The sequence below is a fragment of the Oncorhynchus kisutch genome, unplaced genomic scaffold (assembly GCF_002021735.2).
Source record: "Oncorhynchus kisutch isolate 150728-3 unplaced genomic scaffold, Okis_V2 Okis09a-Okis19a_hom, whole genome shotgun sequence".
NCBI classification, from domain to species: Eukaryota; Metazoa; Chordata; class Actinopteri; order Salmoniformes; family Salmonidae; genus Oncorhynchus; species Oncorhynchus kisutch.
In genome coordinates this window covers 9,977,654-9,992,969 of record NW_022261985.1, presented here as the reverse complement: position 1 = coordinate 9,992,969, position 15,316 = coordinate 9,977,654, and the positions used below count along the sequence as shown (strand labels likewise).

Genomic DNA, 15,316 nt, shown 5'->3' with positions numbered 1-15,316 from the left:
CCTTTCAATGTAACTATCTGTCATTATTAGTTCACAATGACACAATGCCCTTTCAATTGAACTATCTGTCATTATTAGGTCACAATGACACAATGCCCTTTCAATTGAACTATCTGTCATTATTAGTTCACAATGACACAATGCCCTTTCAATTGAACTATCTGTCATTATTAGGTCACAATGACACAATGCCCTTTCAATTGAACTATCTGTCATTATTAGTTCACAATGACACAATGCCCTTTCAATGTAACTATCTGTCATTATTAGTTCACAATGCCCTTTCAATGTAACTATCTGTCATTATTAGTTCACAATGACACAATGCCCTTTCAATTGAACTATCTGTCATTATTAGGTCACAATGACACAATGCCCTTTCAATTGAACTATCTGTCATTATTAGGTCACAATGACACAATGCCCTTTCAATGGAACTATCTGTCATTATTAGTTCACAATGCCCTTTCAATGGAACTATCTGTCATTATTAGTTCACAATGACACAATGCCCTTTCAATGGAACTATCTGTCATTATTAGTTCACAATGACACAATGCCCTTTCAATGGAACTATCTGTCATTATTAGTTCACAATGACACAATGCCCTTTCAATGGAACTATCTGTCATTATTAGGTCACAATGCCCTTTCAATGGAACTATCTGTCATTATTAGTTCACAATGACACAATGCCCTTTCAATGGAACTATCTGTCATTATTAGGTCACAATGCCCTTTCAATTGAACTATCTGTCATTATTAGGTCACAATGGCACAATGCCCTTTCAATTGAACTATCTGTCATTATTAGGTCACAATGACACAATGCCCTTTCAATGTAACTATCTGTCATTATTAGTTCACAATGCCCTTTCAATGTAACTATCTGTCATTATTAGTTCACAATGCCCTTTCAATGTAACTATCTGTCATTATTAGTTCACAATGACACAATGCCCTTTCAATTGAACTATCTGTCATTATTAGGTCACAATGACACAATGCCCTTTCAATTGAACTATCTGTCATTATTAGTTCACAATGACACAATGCCCTTTCAATTGAACTATCTGTCATTATTAGGTCACAATGACACAATGCCCTTTCAATTGAACTATCTGTCATTATTAGTTCACAATGACACAATGCCCTTTCAATGTAACTATCTGTCATTATTAGTTCACAATGCCCTTTCAATGTAACTATCTGTCATTATTAGTTCACAATGACACAATGCCCTTTCAATTGAACTATCTGTCATTATTAGGTCACAATGACACAATGCCCTTTCAATTGAACTATCTGTCATTATTAGGTCACAATGACACAATGCCCTTTCAATGGAACTATCTGTCATTATTAGTTCACAATGCCCTTTCAATGGAACTATCTGTCATTATTAGTTCACAATGACACAATGCCCTTTCAATGGAACTATCTGTCATTATTAGTTCACAATGACACAATGCCCTTTCAATGGAACTATCTGTCATTATTAGTTCACAATGACACAATGCCCTTTCAATGGAACTATCTGTCATTATTAGGTCACAATGCCCTTTCAATGGAACTATCTGTCATTATTAGTTCACAATGACACAATGCCCTTTCAATGGAACTATCTGTCATTATTAGGTCACAATGCCCTTTCAATTGAACTATCTGTCATTATTAGGTCACAATGGCACAATGCCCTTTCAATTGAACTATCTGTCATTATTAGGTCACAATGACACAATGCCCTTTCAATGGAAATATCTGTCATTATTAGTTCACAATGACACAATGCCCTTTCAATGGAACTATCTGTCATTATTAGGTCACAATGCCCTTTCAATGGAACTATCTGTCATTATTAGGTCACAATGCCCTTTCAATGGAACTATCTGTCATTATTAGGTCACAATGCCCTTTCAATGGAACTATCTGTCATTATTAGGTCACAATGCCCTTTCAATGGAACTATCTGTCATTATTAGGTCACAATGCCCTTTCAATGGAACTATCTGTCATTATTAGGTCACAATGCCCTTTCAATGGAACTATCTGTCATTATTAGGTCAGAATGACATTTCAATGGAACTATCTGTCATTATTAGGTCACAATGCCCTTTCAATGGAACTATCTGTCATTATTAGGTCACAATGCCCTTTCAATGGAACTATCTGTCATTATTAGGTCACAATGCCCTTTCAATGGAACTATCTGTCATTATTAGGTCACAATGCCCTTTCAATGGAACTATCTGTCATTATTAGGTCAGAATGACATTTCAATGGAACTATCTGTCATTATTAGGTCACAATGCCCTTTCAATGGAACTATCTGTCATTATTAGGTCACAATGACACAATGCCCTTTCAATGTAACTATCTGTCATTATTAGTTCACAATGCCCTTTCAATGTAACTATCTGTCATTATTAGTTCACAATGCCCTTTCAATGTAACTATCTGTCATTATTAGTTCACAATGACACAATGCCCTTTCAATTGAACTATCTGTCATTATTAGGTCACAATGACACAATGCCCTTTCAATTGAACTATCTGTCATTATTAGTTCACAATGACACAATGCCCTTTCAATTGAACTATCTGTCATTATTAGGTCACAATGACACAATGCCCTTTCAATTGAACTATCTGTCATTATTAGTTCACAATGACACAATGCCCTTTCAATGTAACTATCTGTCATTATTAGTTCACAATGCCCTTTCAATGTAACTATCTGTCATTATTAGTTCACAATGACACAATGCCCTTTCAATTGAACTATCTGTCATTATTAGGTCACAATGACACAATGCCCTTTCAATTGAACTATCTGTCATTATTAGGTCACAATGACACAATGCCCTTTCAATGGAACTATCTGTCATTATTAGTTCACAATGCCCTTTCAATGGAACTATCTGTCATTATTAGTTCACAATGACACAATGCCCTTTCAATGGAACTATCTGTCATTATTAGTTCACAATGACACAATGCCATTTCAATGGAACTAGCTGTCATTATTAGTTCACAATGACACAATGCCCTTTCAATGGAACTATCTGTCATTATTAGGTCACAATGCCCTTTCAATGGAACTATCTGTCATTATTAGTTCACAATGACACAATGCCCTTTCAATGGAACTATCTGTCATTATTAGGTCACAATGCCCTTTCAATTGAACTATCTGTCATTATTAGGTCACAATGGCACAATGCCCTTTCAATTGAACTATCTGTCATTATTAGGTCACAATGACACAATGCCCTTTCAATGTAACTATCTGTCATTATTAGTTCACAATGCCCTTTCAATGTAACTATCTGTCATTATTAGTTCACAATGCCCTTTCAATGTAACTATCTGTCATTATTAGTTCACAATGACACAATGCCCTTTCAATTGAACTATCTGTCATTATTAGGTCACAATGACACAATGCCCTTTCAATTGAACTATCTGTCATTATTAGTTCACAATGACACAATGCCCTTTCAATTGAACTATCTGTCATTATTAGGTCACAATGACACAATGCCCTTTCAATTGAACTATCTGTCATTATTAGTTCACAATGACACAATGCCCTTTCAATGTAACTATCTGTCATTATTAGTTCACAATGCCCTTTCAATGTAACTATCTGTCATTATTAGTTCACAATGACACAATGCCCTTTCAATTGAACTATCTGTCATTATTAGGTCACAATGACACAATGCCCTTTCAATTGAACTATCTGTCATTATTAGGTCACAATGACACAATGCCCTTTCAATGGAACTATCTGTCATTATTAGTTCACAATGCCCTTTCAATGGAACTATCTGTCATTATTAGTTCACAATGACACAATGCCCTTTCAATGGAACTATCTGTCATTATTAGTTCACAATGACACAATGCCCTTTCAATGGAACTATCTGTCATTATTAGTTCACAATGACACAATGCCCTTTCAATGGAACTATCTGTCATTATTAGGTCACAATGCCCTTTCAATGGAACTATCTGTCATTATTAGTTCACAATGACACAATGCCCTTTCAATGGAACTATCTGTCATTATTAGGTCACAATGCCCTTTCAATTGAACTATCTGTCATTATTAGGTCACAATGGCACAATGCCCTTTCAATTGAACTATCTGTCATTATTAGGTCACAATGACACAATGCCCTTTCAATGTAACTATCTGTCATTATTAGTTCACAATGCCCTTTCAATGTAACTATCTGTCATTATTAGTTCACAATGCCCTTTCAATGTAACTATCTGTCATTATTAGTTCACAATGACACAATGCCCTTTCAATTGAACTATCTGTCATTATTAGGTCACAATGACACAATGCCCTTTCAATTGAACTATCTGTCATTATTAGTTCACAATGACACAATGCCCTTTCAATTGAACTATCTGTCATTATTAGTTCACAATGACACAATGCCCTTTCAATGGAACTATCTGTCATTATTAGTTCACAATGACACAATGCCCTTTCAATGGAACTATCTGTCATTATTAGTTCACAATGACACAATGCCCTTTCAATGGAACTATCTGTCATTATTAGGTCACAATGCCCTTTCAATGGAACTATCTGTCATTATTAGTTCACAATGACACAATGCCCTTTCAATGGAACTATCTGTCATTATTAGGTCACAATGCCCTTTCAATTGAACTATCTGTCATTATTAGTTCACAATGGCACAATGCCCTTTCAATTGAACTATCTGTCATTATTAGGTCACAATGACACAATGCCCTTTCAATGGAAATATCTGTCATTATTAGTTCACAATGACACAATGCCCTTTCAATGGAACTATCTGTCATTATTAGGTCACAATGCCCTTTCAATGGAACTATCTGTCATTATTAGGTCACAATGCCCTTTCAATGGAACTATCTGTCATTATTAGGTCACAATGCCCTTTCAATGGAACTATCTGTCATTATTAGGTCACAATGCCCTTTCAATGGAACTATCTGTCATTATTAGGTCACAATGCCCTTTCAATGGAACTATCTGTCATTATTAGGTCACAATGCCCTTTCAATGGAACTATCTGTCATTATTAGGTCAGAATGACATTTCAATGGAACTATCTGTCATTATTAGGTCACAATGCCCTTTCAATGGAACTATCTGTCATTATTAGGTCACAATGCCCTTTCAATGGAACTATCTGTCATTATTAGGTCACAATGCCCTTTCAATGGAACTATCTGTCATTATTAGGTCACAATGCCCTTTCAATGGAACTATCTGTCTGTTGTGCACTAATTTGGAGCAGAGTTGTCCCTCAAATGGCTCTCTACCCAACGCAGCACACTAGTTTTGAGCAGAGTTGTCCCTCAAATGGCTCTCTACCCTACGCAGCGCACTAGTTTGGAGCAGAGTTGTGTCTAAAATGACTCTCTACCCTACGCAGTGCACTAGTTTGGAGCAGAGTTGTGTCTGAAATGACAACCTATTCCCTAAATAGTGCACTCGATGGGGATTAGGGTGCAATTTCAGAAGAAGCAATCCTGAATAGTCAGAGAGGAGACACAGAGTAATCTTTTCAGAGTAGTCATTATTAGTTCACAATGACACAATGCCCTTTCAATGTAACTATCTGTCATTATTAGTTCACAATGCCCTTTCAATGTAACTATCTGTCATTATTAGTTCACAATGCCCTTTCAATGTAACTATCTGTCATTATTAGTTCACAATGACACAATGCCCTTTCAATTGAACTATCTGTCATTATTAGGTCACAATGACACAATGCCCTTTCAATTGAACTATCTGTCATTATTAGTTCACAATGACACAATGCCCTTTCAATTGAACTATCTGTCATTATTAGGTCACAATGACACAATGCCCTTTCAATTGAACTATCTGTCATTATTAGTTCACAATGACACAATGCCCTTTCAATGTAACTATCTGTCATTATTAGTTCACAATGCCCTTTCAATGTAACTATCTGTCATTATTAGTTCACAATGACACAATGCCCTTTCAATGTAACTATCTGTCATTATTAGGTCACAATGACACAATGCCCTTTCAATTGAACTATCTGTCATTATTAGTTCACAATGACACAATGCCCTTTCAATGTAACTATCTGTCATTATTAGTTCACAATGACACAATGCCCTTTCAATGTAACTATCTGTCATTATTAGTTCACAATGCCCTTTCAATGTAACTATCTGTCATTATTAGTTCACAATGACACAATGCCCTTTCAATTGAACTATCTGTCATTATTAGGTCACAATGACACAATGCCCTTTCAATTGAACTATCTGTCATTATTAGGTCACAATGACACAATGCCCTTTCAATGTAACTATCTGTCATTATTAGTTCACAATGCCCTTTCAATGTAACTATCTGTCATTATTAGTTCACAATGACACAATGCCCTTTCAATGTAACTATCTGTCATTATTAGGTCACAATGACACAATGCCCTTTCAATTGAACTATCTGTCATTATTAGTTCACAATGACACAATGCCCTTTCAATGTAACTATCTGTCATTATTAGTTCACAATGACACAATGCCCTTTCAATGTAACTATCTGTCATTATTAGTTCACAATGCCCTTTCAATGTAACTATCTGTCATTATTAGTTCACAATGACACAATGCCCTTTCAATTGAACTATCTGTCATTATTAGGTCACAATGACACAATGCCCTTTCAATTGAACTATCTGTCATTATTAGGTCACAATGACACAATGCCCTTTCAATGTAACTATCTGTCATTATTAGTTCACAATGCCCTTTCAATGTAACTATCTGTCTGTTGTGCACTAGTTTGGAGCAGAGTTGTCCCTCAAATGGCTCTCTACCCAACGCAGCACACTAGTTTTGAGCAGAGTTGTCCCTCAAATGGCTCTCTACCCTACGCAGCGCACTAGTTTGGAGCAGAGTTGTGTCTAAAATGACTCTCTACCCTACGCAGTGCACTAGTTTGGAGCAGAGTTGTGTCTGAAATGACAACCTATTCCCTAAATAGTGCACTCGATGGGGATTAGGGTGCAATTTCAGAAGAAGCAATCCTGAATAGTCAGAGAGGAGACACAGAGTAATCTTTTCAGAGTAGTCATTATTAGTTCACAATGACACAATGCCCTTTCAATGTAACTATCTGTCATTATTAGTTCACAATGCCCTTTCAATGTAACTATCTGTCATTATTAGTTCACAATGCCCTTTCAATGTAACTATCTGTCATTATTAGTTCACAATGACACAATGCCCTTTCAATTGAACTATCTGTCATTATTAGGTCACAATGACACAATGCCCTTTCAATTGAACTATCTGTCATTATTAGTTCACAATGACACAATGCCCTTTCAATTGAACTATCTGTCATTATTAGGTCACAATGACACAATGCCCTTTCAATTGAACTATCTGTCATTATTAGTTCACAATGACACAATGCCCTTTCAATGTAACTATCTGTCATTATTAGTTCACAATGCCCTTTCAATGTAACTATCTGTCATTATTAGTTCACAATGACACAATGCCCTTTCAATGTAACTATCTGTCATTATTAGGTCACAATGACACAATGCCCTTTCAATTGAACTATCTGTCATTATTAGTTCACAATGACACAATGCCCTTTCAATGTAACTATCTGTCATTATTAGTTCACAATGACACAATGCCCTTTCAATGTAACTATCTGTCATTATTAGTTCACAATGCCCTTTCAATGTAACTATCTGTCATTATTAGTTCACAATGACACAATGCCCTTTCAATTGAACTATCTGTCATTATTAGGTCACAATGACACAATGCCCTTTCAATTGAACTATCTGTCATTATTAGGTCACAATGACACAATGCCCTTTCAATGTAACTATCTGTCATTATTAGTTCACAATGCCCTTTCAATGTAACTATCTGTCATTATTAGTTCACAATGACACAATGCCCTTTCAATGTAACTATCTGTCATTATTAGGTCACAATGACACAATGCCCTTTCAATTGAACTATCTGTCATTATTAGTTCACAATGACACAATGCCCTTTCAATGTAACTATCTGTCATTATTAGTTCACAATGACACAATGCCCTTTCAATGTAACTATCTGTCATTATTAGTTCACAATGCCCTTTCAATGTAACTATCTGTCATTATTAGTTCACAATGACACAATGCCCTTTCAATTGAACTATCTGTCATTATTAGGTCACAATGACACAATGCCCTTTCAATTGAACTATCTGTCATTATTAGGTCACAATGACACAATGCCCTTTCAATGGAACTATCTGTCATTATTAGTTCACAATGCCCTTTCAATGGAACTATCTGTCATTATTAGTTCACAATGACACAATGCCCTTTCAATGGAACTATCTGTCATTATTAGTTCACAATGACACAATGCCCTTTCAATGGAACTATCTGTCATTATTAGGTCACAATGCCCTTTCAATGGAACTATCTGTCATTATTAGTTCACAATGACACAATGCCCTTTCAATGGAACTATCTGTCATTATTAGGTCACAATGGCACAATGCCCTTTCAATTGAACTATCTGTCATTATTAGTTCACAATGACACAATGCCCTTTCAATGGAACTATCTGTCATTATTAGTTCACAATGACACAATGCCCTTTCAATGGAACTATCTGTCATTATTAGGTCACAATGCCCTTTCAATGGAACTATCTGTCATTATTAGGTCACAATGCCCTTTCAATGGAACTATCTGTCATTATTAGGTCACAATGCCCTTTCAATGGAACTATCTGTCATTATTAGGTCACAATGCCCTTTCAATGGAACTATCTGTCATTATTAGGTCACAATGCCCTTTCAATGGAACTATCTGTCATTATTAGGTCACAATGCCCTTTCAATGGAACTATCTGTCATTATCAGGTCACAATGACACAATGCCCTTTCAATTGAACTATCTGTCATTATCAGGTCACAATGACACAATGCCCTTTCAATTGAACTATCTGTCATTATTAGGTCACAATGACACAATGCCCTTTCAATGTAACTATCTGTCATTATTAGTTCACAATGCCCTTTCAATGTAACTATCTGTCATTATTAGTTCACAATGACACAATGCCCTTTCAATGTAACTATCTGTCATTATTAGGTCACAATGACACAATGCCCTTTCAATTGAACTATCTGTCATTATTAGTTCACAATGACACAATGCCCTTTCAATGTAACTATCTGTCATTATTAGTTCACAATGACACAATGCCCTTTCAATGTAACTATCTGTCATTATTAGTTCACAATGCCCTTTCAATGTAACTATCTGTCATTATTAGTTCACAATGACACAATGCCCTTTCAATTGAACTATCTGTCATTATTAGGTCACAATGACACAATGCCCTTTCAATTGAACTATCTGTCATTATTAGGTCACAATGACACAATGCCCTTTCAATGGAACTATCTGTCATTATTAGTTCACAATGCCCTTTCAATGGAACTATCTGTCATTATTAGTTCACAATGACACAATGCCCTTTCAATGGAACTATCTGTCATTATTAGTTCACAATGACACAATGCCCTTTCAATGGAACTATCTGTCATTATTAGGTCACAATGCCCTTTCAATGGAACTATCTGTCATTATTAGTTCACAATGACACAATGCCCTTTCAATGGAACTATCTGTCATTATTAGGTCACAATGGCACAATGCCCTTTCAATTGAACTATCTGTCATTATTAGTTCACAATGACACAATGCCCTTTCAATGGAACTATCTGTCATTATTAGTTCACAATGACACAATGCCCTTTCAATGGAACTATCTGTCATTATTAGGTCACAATGCCCTTTCAATGGAACTATCTGTCATTATTAGGTCACAATGCCCTTTCAATGGAACTATCTGTCATTATTAGGTCACAATGCCCTTTCAATGGAACTATCTGTCATTATTAGGTCACAATGCCCTTTCAATGGAACTATCTGTCATTATTAGGTCACAATGCCCTTTCAATGGAACTATCTGTCATTATTAGGTCACAATGCCCTTTCAATGGAACTATCTGTCATTATTAGGTCACAATGCCCTTTCAATGGAACTATCTGTCATTATTAGGTCACAATGCCCTTTCAATGGAACTATCTGTCATTATTGGGTCACAATGCCCTTTCAATGGAACTATCTGCCCCTCTATTATTAAGTCGTTCTCCTTTCGTTTATAAAGGAAATCCACTTTAAAAGCCTTTCACATATGAGGTCTGCTTCTGTAGTAGCGTCGGAAATGAAATTATATTCAAAGATAATCGTTATTGTTTAAAAGGCAACAGAACAGATCGATTGGTCTATGTGAACAGTCTACAATCCCAATCAGTTAGAAAAAAGAATAGAATCATCCCTGTGTTCCTCTGAAGTTTTCAAGATGTTGTGTTGTACGAATGCTAGCGTGTTAGTATGCTAGTGTGCTCGTGTGTTAGCGTGTTAGGGTGCTAGCATGTTAGCATGCTAGTGTGTTAGCGTGTTAGGGTGCTAGCGTGTTAGCATGCTAGTGTGTTAGCGTGCTACGGTGCTATACGCTACAGGCAGGCCATCTTTCCATGTGATTTCCTCCTATGTGGTTGCATTCAACAGAGTGTCAGTAGGCAGGCAGCATGAATCAGTGCTGCATGGCCCTAGCTGTTAGGTCCTGGGGGCCTCCAACTGCTGTCTCTACACAGCACCCAGATGGTGCCTTTATATAACCACAACACACATTATATCTAGGACATGTCTTCACCGAGGCCTCACTTCACACCGGAACCATGAAGTGATGAGGCAAATCTGACAGAGCACTCTGATCCCTACGTAGTGCACTAGTTTGGAGCAGAGTTGTCTCTAAAATGACTCTATACCCTACGTAGTGCACTAGTTTGGAGCAGAGTTGTCCCTCAAATGGCTCTCTACCCAACGCAGCACACTAGTTTTGAGCAGAGTTGTCCCTCAAATGGCTCTCTACCCTACGCAGCACACTAGTTTTGAGCAGAGTTGTCCCTCAAATGGCTCTCTACCCTACGTAGTGCACTAGTTTTGAGCAGAGTTGTCCCTCAAATGACTCTCTACCCTACGCAGCACACTAGTTTTGAGCAGAGTTGTCCCTCAAATGGCTCTCTACCCTACGCAGTGCACTAGTTTGGAGCAGAGTTGTGTCTAAAATGACTCTCTACCCTACGCAGTGCACTAGTTTGGAGCAGAGTTGTGTCTAAAATGACTCTCTACCCTACGCAGTGCACTAGTTTGGAGCAGAGTTGTGTCTAAAATGACTCTCTACCCTACGCAGTGCACTAGTTTGGAGCAGAGTTGTGTCTAAAATGACTCTCTACCCTACGCAGTGCACTAGTTTGGAGCAGAGTTGTGTCTGAAATGACAACCTATTCCCTAAATAGTGCACTCGATGGGGATTAGGGTGCAATTTCAGACGAAGCAATCCTGAATAGTCAGAGAGGAGACACAGAGTACTCTTTATTTTTATTTTACCTTTATTTTACCAGGGAAGTCAGTTAAGAACAAATTCTTATTTACAATGACGGCCTAGGAACAGAACGACAGATTTGTACCTTGTCAGCTCGGGGGTTTGAACTTGCAACCTTCCGGTTACTAGTCCAACGCTCTAACCACTAGGCTACCCTGCCGCCCCCATCTTAACTTCCAACGTCACGACATTTCCCCCCTCGTCCAACGAGACCTAATTTAGCGTAGGACTCGAACCCCGGTGTCCAGCGACAGCTAAGCCCGACACCTTATCGTTAAGTCAAGAGGTCTGAACCTCTTGATGAGGTGGCTAGATGTAGGGGGGGCAGGGGGGCGCCCCGACCAGGACTCGAACCCCGATCCAGCGACAGCTAAGCCCAACACCTTATCGTTAAGTGAAGAGGTCTGTTGCTCCATTACCCCGTTCCTTTGGGAAAGCCTGTCCCTACACTTCTCTATTGCAAGTCCCTCAGGTCGACACACCTCTCTGATGGCCCCATGGACACCATCCCACTTCTGACACCAACGTAACAAAATGGTGACTGTCGTAACAATGGAACTCTAATAGGCTCTTTGATACCACATGCACTTACACTCGGTGGACAGTTTATTAGGTACACCCATCTACAACCTGGCCGGACCCCCCGCTTTGCCTCCAGAACACCCTGAATTATTGGGGGCCTGGATTCTACAAGGTGTCAGAAACGTTCCACGGGGATGTTGGTCCATGCTGACGCGAGGCAGTTGCTGCAGATTGGACAGCGGTACGTTCATGCTGCCAACAGCCCCTGTTCCATCTCATCCCAAAGAGGCTCTGTTCCATCTCATCCCAAAGAGGCTCTGTTCCATCTCATCCCAAAGAGGCTCTGTTCCATCTCATCCCAAAGAGGCTCTGTTCCATCTCATCCCAAAGAGGCTCTGTTCCATCTCATCCCAAAGAGGCTCTGTTCCATCTCATTCCAAAGAGGCTCTGTTCCATCTCATCCCAAAGAGGCTCTGTTCCATCTCATCCCAAAGAGGCTCTGTTCCATCTCATCCCGAAGAGGCTCTGTTCCATCTCATCCCAAACAGGCTCTGTTCCATCTCATCCCAAAGAGGCTCTGTTCCATCTCATCCCAAAGAGGCTCTGTTCCATCTCATCCCAAAGAGGCTCTGTTCCATCTCATCCCAAAGAGGCTCTGTTCCATCTCATCCCGAAGAGGCTCTGTTCCATCTCATCCCAAAGAGGCTCTGTTCCATCTCATCCCAAAGAGGCTCTGTTCCATCTCATCCCAAAGAGGCTCTGTTGGGTTCGGTCAGCAATAACGTTCAATTGTTGCTCAGCCGGTATCAAGGGACCTAACGTGTGCCAGGAAAACATTCCCCACAAGAGCTGCTTCTTCTAGTTTCTATCTGATAGAAGTGGGACCCGGCGTGGTCGTGGTGCTGCAGTAGCCCATCTGTGACAAGGACCGACGAGTCGCGCGCTGTCGAGATGCCGTGCTGCACACCACTGTTGTACTGAGACGTTATTTGCCTGTTTGTGGCCCACCTGTTAACTTGCACGATTCTTGCCATTCTCCTTCAACCAATCATCAACAAGCTGTTTCCACCCGCTGGACTGCCGCTGATTGGATGTTTTTTGTTGGTCGCACCATTCTCTGTAAAACCTAGACACTGTCGTGTGTGAAAAGGAGAGCGGCCGTTAATGAGATGACACCGACGATCGTACCACGCTTTAGGTCTCTTAGGTCACTCGTTTGACCCATTCATACCACGCTTTAGGTCTCTTAGGTCACTCGTTTGACCCATTCTAACATCCAATCAAACAGTAAGTGAATGTCGCGATGCCTGTCTGCCTGCTGTATAGAGCAAACCACTGCCAAATGACTCACTTTCTATAGGAGCATTCCCTTTTCATGAACAGGGTGCTGTACCTAATAAACTGGCCAGTGATTAAGCTGGCCAGTTTATAATCATACACTCACTGGCCAGTTTATTAGGTACTGTTCATGAAAAGGGAACGCTATATAGGAAGTGAGTCTCATTAATACAGTAGAAGTGGCAGTGTACAGGCTTTGACTTCACTAACAGACTACAACATAACACATGGACTGACATTACCATTTGTGAGGGAGAGAGAGGGGGGGAGAGAGGAAAATAGGGAGGGAGACGGGAGGGATTGAGAGGGAGGGAGAGAGCAGGACAGGGGAAAGGAGGGAGAGTGGGAGAGTGGGAGACGGGAGAGAGGGAGGGATTGAGTGGGAGGAAGAGAGAGGGAGAGAGGATAGGAGGGAGGAAGACAGGAGGGAGGGATTGAGAGGGAGAGATTGAGCGGGAGAGAGGATAGGAGGGAGGGAGAGTGGGAGACGGGGGAGAGGGAGGGATTGAGAGGGAGGATGAGAGAGGCAGAGAGGAAAGGTGGGAGGGAGAGTGGGAGACGGGAGAGAGGGAGGGTTTGAGTGGGAGGAAGAGAGAGGGAGAGAGGATAGGAGGGAGGAAGACAGGAGGGAGGGAGAGTAGGACATGGAGAGAAGGAGAGTGTCAGGGAGGAAGGGAGACAAGTAGAAAGGGAGAGAGGTCGAGAAGGAGTCTGTTGGGGAAGATTGATGGGTGTATTTAAATGAACACGCCAAACTGACAGAAACCCAATAGAGTGAGACACCGACAGAGTAGACTTCTGATGTCAGGCTGCACTCTGCGACACCCACACACACACACACGTGTATACATACACACAAATACACCTACACACGCACAAACCGCCATACACACATCAACTATAGAGAAATCACAACCGATGATTCCAACCATCTAACAGCACTAGAATGAACATCACACTATTGAATTCTGACAATCACAGAGTGGACTCTTTAAAATGGCTACCATTCTGCAGAGTAACGTAGTCATAGATTAAACTGTCTTTAAAATGGCTACCATTCTGCAGAGTAACGTAGTCATAGATTAAACTGTCTTTAAAATGGCTACCATTCTGCAGAGTAACGTAGTCATAGATTAAACTGTCTTTAAAAGGGCTACCATTCTGCAGAGTAACGTAGTCATAGATTAAACTGTCTTTAAAATGGCTACCATTCTGCAGAGTAACGTAGTCATAGATTAAACTGTCTTTAAAATGGCTACCATTCTGCAGAGTAACGTAGTCATAGATTAAACTGTCTTTAAAAGGGCTACCATTCTGCAGAATAACGTAGTCATAGATTAAACTGTCTTTAAAAGGGCTACCATTCTGCACAGAGTAACATAGTCATAGATTAAACTGTCTTTAAAAGGGCTACCATTCTGCACAGAGTAACGTAGTCATAGATTAAACTGTCTTTAAAAGGGCTACCATTCTGCAGAGTAACGCAGTCATATATTAAACTGTCTTTAAAAGAGCTACCATTCTGCCACAGAGTAACGTAGTCATAGATTAAACTGTCTTTAAAAGGGCTACCATTCTGCCACAGAGTAACGTAGTCATAGATTAAACTGTCTTTAAAAGGGCTACCATTCTGCACAGAGTAACGTAGTCATAGATTAAACTGTCTTTAAAAGGGCTACCATTCTGCAGAGTAACGTAGTCATAGATTAAACTGTCTTTAAAAGGGCTACCATTCTGCACAGAGTAACGTAGTCATAGATTAAACTGTCTTTAAAAAGGCTACCATTCTGCACAGAGTAATGTAGCCATAGATTAAACTGTCTTTAAAAGGGCTACCATTCTGCGACAGAGTAACGTAGTCATAGATTGAACTGTCTTTAAAAGGGCAACCGTTCTGCAGAGTAACGT

The 15,316-nt window shown here is 39.4% G+C and overlaps 1 protein-coding gene across 1 annotated transcript in view; it reads right to left on the bottom strand.

Annotated features, from left to right (window-relative positions):
- LOC116360588 (thyrotropin-releasing hormone-degrading ectoenzyme) overlaps nucleotides 1-15,316 on the bottom strand; it is a gene marked incomplete in the record, with an annotated part of 436,874 nt that overhangs the window by 368,760 nt on the left and 52,798 nt on the right.